This window comes from Magnolia sinica, chromosome 11, assembly GCF_029962835.1.
Source record: "Magnolia sinica isolate HGM2019 chromosome 11, MsV1, whole genome shotgun sequence".
Classification (NCBI taxonomy): domain Eukaryota; kingdom Viridiplantae; phylum Streptophyta; class Magnoliopsida; order Magnoliales; family Magnoliaceae; genus Magnolia; species Magnolia sinica.
The window spans coordinates 76,514,206-76,519,480 of NC_080583.1; the positions used below are offsets into that span (position 1 = coordinate 76,514,206).

Genomic DNA, 5,275 nt, shown 5'->3' on the forward strand with positions numbered 1-5,275 from the left:
TTCTTAACTTTCCATATATAGAAACAAATATACTAGAAATGACATCTCTTATGTCAATGATACCATCTTCTTCGATTGAATGACATCTCTTATGTCAATGACACGAAAGGGATATTAAATGAATGGAATTGGGATATGTATGGAATATAATGAAATAGAGCCACTTTGAGGTTCCCTATGAAATGAGGCATGGAACGGAGCCACTACGAAGAAGTTCCAGGAGTTACGAAGGAAGCTTCGGGCTCATATTGGTCATGGGTTGAGAACGGGAGTTGAACTCTATGAGATCTAATCTCCCGTTGTTCCTCAGTAGCTCAATGGTAGAGCGGTTGGCTGTTAACTAACTGGTCGTAGGTTCGAATCCTACTTGGGGGATACTAAGGATTATTGAAGTTCAAATATTCATTTGAACAAGTCTTTATTCATCGATTCTAACGTTTCCTAAAATATATTGCATTGAATCTTTCAATCTCAACGATTGAACATCATATGGCCTATTATTATTTCGATTAAGCTGCCATGGTGAAATCGGTAGACACGCTGCTCTTAGGAAGCAGTGCTAGAGCATCTCGGTTGGCTGGGATAAAACACTTACATCACACGTGACTCACACATACATCACGTGGGTCCTACCTGACATCTCAAAATGGCTGGATGGTATGAATACAGTACATGCATCAGGTGGGTGCCACGTCCAGACCCTGGACGGTCTGGATATAACACAAACATCAAAGTGGGGCCACATCCAGATGCTGGACGGTTTGGTGGGTCCCACTGTCCCACGAGCAGCACCGTCCTAGCCAGATGCTGCAGAATAAGCACATACTTCAAGGCAGGTCCCTATCCAGCGTGGACAGCATGGATGTACATACAGCAGGGCCCACGTCTAGCACCATCAAACTGATGGACGGTGTGGATGCAACACACTCATCAGGTGGGCCATCACACAAGGAGGGAGAGAGAGAGAGAGAGAGAGAGAGAGAGAGAGAGAGAGAGAGACGGATGGAGAAGGGGAGGGACCCCGCCACTATGGGTCCTCCCTATACGTTGCATACATCAAGATGGGTCTCACCAAATGTGGGCCCTTAAATCACAAAAAGTTAAAATAAAGATCACCCACCTTTGATCTTCTTATCCTTCTTTCGCCAAAGCATGCTAGAGCTCCAAAGGGACAATTTCAACGGTTGAGATGAAACTTGGATGGTGGAGATGGGAGATAGAAAGTGGGCCACACAAAGCTTCTCCCATGGAGAGCCATGTACGTGGGTTGCTTGGGAGGAAATGAGAGAGAGAGGTGTGATGTAAGGGAGTGATGGGAGAGAGGGATGGTGAGGTGATGAGAAAGTTGACTTTTTGGGGTTAGTTTTTGTACTTGGGAATGGGAAGAGTAATGGGTTGAGTGATGGGTGTACTTTTGACAAGTGAGGTGATTGATGTGAGAGATTCTCTTGGGATTTATAATGCGTGGCATTTTCCTATAACTGAACGCGGGCCCACATCTCCTGATTTGGGTATCGCCTCGGCGCGTGAGACGCGGCATCGGAACCGTGATGATAGCGCTGTCGTAAGGGTACAAGTCTCGGGTCGCGCCGACTCTGATATACGGGACACGACTCAGGATCACGCACAAATACCGATAACAGATTGCGAGTCGCCGGAATTCGACCGGGAGGACCGCGGAAGCCTATGGAACGGTACGGTCTAGGATAGGGGCCTTACAATACTTTTTAATAATTTAATATTGATAGGCATGAACATCATCATCCTACGCAGATACTCATTTTCGGTTTTCGATGGTCTAATAACTGTGAAGTGAATGAAATTCACTGCGATGTGAATGAAATTCACTGCAAAGTGAGTGAACTTCACCGCGAAGTGAGTGAACTTAAACACGAAGTGAATAAACTTGACCGCGAAGTGAATGAAATTCACTGCGAAGTGAGTAAACTTCATTGTGAAGTGAGCGAACTTGACCGCGGAGTGAAATTCACCATGAAGTGAGCAAAATTCACCACGAAATGAGTGAACTTGAGCGCGAAGTGAATGAACTTAACCGCGAAGTGAATAAAATTCACCGCAAAGTGACCGAACTTCACCGCGAAGTGAGTGAACTTGACCATGGAATGAGTGAAATTCACCATGAAGTGAGTGAACTTGACTGCGAAGTGAATGAAATTCACCACGAACTGAGTGAGATTGATCGCGAGCTGACTGGAATTGATCGCGAACATCGTGAAATTGTTCAACGACGAAGTGAAATTGACCGATAACTACTTGAAATTGACGTCTTCAACTGAGTTAAATTGACTGCGAATTGAGTTAAATTGACCATGAACTAAGCTAAATTGACCGCGAACATCATGAATTTGACCACGAACTTAGTGAAAACCCCCAATTTTCTGATTTCACTCAGTTCACGGTTGATTTTAGTCAGTTCGTAGTCAATTTTAGTTAGTCCTCGGTCTATTTCACTCGGTCTTCATTCAAAGAGGAGAGGAGAGAAGAAATAAAAAAATGAGGATTTTTCTGCTAGGGTAGACAATCATAAAGAGAGAGAAGAAATCAGAAATTTGGAGTTTTTCTACTAAGGTGGACAATCACAAAGAGGATAGAAGAAATCAGAAAATATGAGTTTTTCTACTAGGGTGGACAATTAAATAGAGGATAAAAGGAATCAGAAAATGGTGGTTTTACTAATATGGTGAAACAGTGTAAGGGGAACAGTAACTTTCGAAATTACGTTTATGATAAAACAGGGGCATCTTAGTATGGTAAAAGTACGCCCGTACAGCAGAGACATAGTTTGGGAAGGTAAGTTTAGAGGTGCCCGTGAAGGTGGGTGGCTTAAAAGTAAGGCATTATATCGAAAAATCTCTTCTTTTGGATGTGGATTGCATAAAAGCTGCTATGTGGGCCCTACAATGATGTATGTGTTTTAGCAACATCATCCATCCACTTTTTTTTTTGCTCATTTTATGTCATGATCTTAAAAATTAGGTGGAACTCAATCTCAGGTGGACCAGACCACAGAAAAAGTGATGAATGAATGCACCGTTAAATAAACCTCGGACGACAAAAGTTTTGGATCGAGCTGATTTTTGTGTTTTCCGTCATCCAGGTCTGTTTTACCTAATCAACACGTTGGATGGGAAATAAAAATTACAGTGGGCCATAAGAAGTTTTCAATGGTAGGTGGTCAATTACTGTTGTTTTCCTGCTGTGTAGTACCCTTGAGATTTGGATATGCCTCATTCGTGGGATCGCGCTCTAAAATTAGCTGTAAAAATGAACGGACAACGTTACACTTCGCACGAGTCACACGTGTGTAAGATGGGAGCCATTCATCTGGCGATCGTGCGAAGACGAGAACGGACGCTCCTCGAGCTCCGAGTTGTACGAACGGTTCAAAGGAGATCAAAGTTACATAGACCCCACATAATGTATTTACTATATCTACACTGTTCATCTATTTTTAGAGAACATTTTAGAGCATTATCCATAAAAATCAATCATATCCAAAGTTCATCTGGATCACCCCACAAATTGCAGCGGAGATAATAATTTTCACTGGTAAAAAATTTGTAAGGCTACCATGATGTTTGTTTTCCATCCAATCAGTTTATAAGGTTAAAAAGACTTAAACGAAGAGGAAAAAAAATTTCACACTAATTCAAAATTTCTGTGACCCCAAAAAGGTTTCAATGGTAGAGGTTCAATCTCACACTGCTTTTTACAATGTGGTCCAATTAATAGTTATATTTGTCTTAATTTTCGTACAAAGCATTAAGACGAGCTAGCCAAATGGATAGACAGTTAGGATATAAGACATACCTCGTGATCAGGTCCACATAACTGACTGACGTCAATTCAGCAGCTATGTGGCTGATGTGAGGTACACCAGCCAATCCGCTTCCCTCATGGATATGCTCTAAAATGAATTCTGATAGGGACGGCTTGAAAAAGCCACCTACCCCACCACAGCTGCTGGCGTGTGGACATACTTGAATGCGTGTGCAGGAAAGAAGTACACCCGCCTTGCACTTTAGCACCTGAGCTGTGTTGAAATGAGATAGCGGTCTCTATCATGGGACGCGGATTGCGTACTGAAAACTCAGTACGCTGTCGTGCTGAGTAAACTCTGTGAGGTCCACTGTAACTTATGAATCATATTTCCACGCCGTCCATCCGTTTTTTCGGATCACCTTTGGGCATAAATCCAAAATTAAAGAATATCCAAATATCAAGTGGACAGCACCACTGGACAAGTGGGGATAGTGACGTCCACCATTTAAACCTTCTTGGGGCCCACAGTAATATTTATTTATCATCCAACCTGCTCATAAAGTTAGGTAGACATGGATGAATGGTTACAAATAAACATAACGTTGATCCAAAACTTCTACGGTCCCAAGAAGTATTCAATGGTAGGTGTTCAATTCCCACTTTTTCATGCAGTGAGGTCCACTTGAGCTTTATATATGATTCAATTTTAAATTAATGGCTTAAATTGGTGGAAAAAGAGGATGAACGGCGTGGATAAGACACATAAATCAAAGTGGCCCCACATCAGGCACGTGCATCCATCATTATACGACAGAGTCGCTTTCCACGGACGAATATTTCCTCCATCGCCTGTGGGGTCCACCGTAATGTCTGTGTCATGTCCACCCGTTCATCCTCTGGCCCACATCTTATTAGTACCTGAGCTAAAAAAATAGAGTAGATCCAAGACTCAGGTGTGACATTCCGCAGTAAACTTTGGAGATTGATCGTCCACCGTTGAGGCCTTCTTAGGCCCACAGAAATTTTGTTCACATGGCCCACTTGAGTTTTGGATCTGCCCCATTTCTTCGCTCATGCCCTAAAACTGATGGACGGATTGGATGTTGCACGGACATCGTTGGTTCATAGAGATTTTGTGACACCGGTCGATCACAATCTTAGCCATTCCTTATCTTAAGCCCACTGACTGTCAACCGTTGATCATTTTTACCTTCTACATCCATATTAAGGCCATCAATCGGACGCTCCGATGATGAAACCAACAAGATATGGAAGCGGAATGGCTGGTGTACCACACACCAGCTCGAGCTCCAAGTTGTACCAACGGTTCAAAGTAGATCAAAGTTAAATGGGCCCAAAATGATGTATTTATCACATCCAAACCGTTCATAAATTTTTCGAGATCATTTTAGATCATGAGCCAAAAAATGAATGATATATAAATTTCAAATGCACCACACCATAAATAGCAGCGGATAATGATTTTCACCGT

The 5,275-nt window shown here is 42.6% G+C and overlaps 1 non-coding gene across 1 annotated transcript; it reads left to right on the forward strand.

Annotated features, from left to right (window-relative positions):
• The first annotated feature begins 303 nt into the window (after positions 1–303).
• On the forward strand, positions 304–375 carry TRNAN-GUU (transfer RNA asparagine (anticodon GUU)). The gene has a single exon. It is a non-coding gene; the product is annotated as a tRNA-Asn (tRNA).
• The last annotated feature ends 4,900 nt before the right edge of the window (positions 376–5,275 follow it).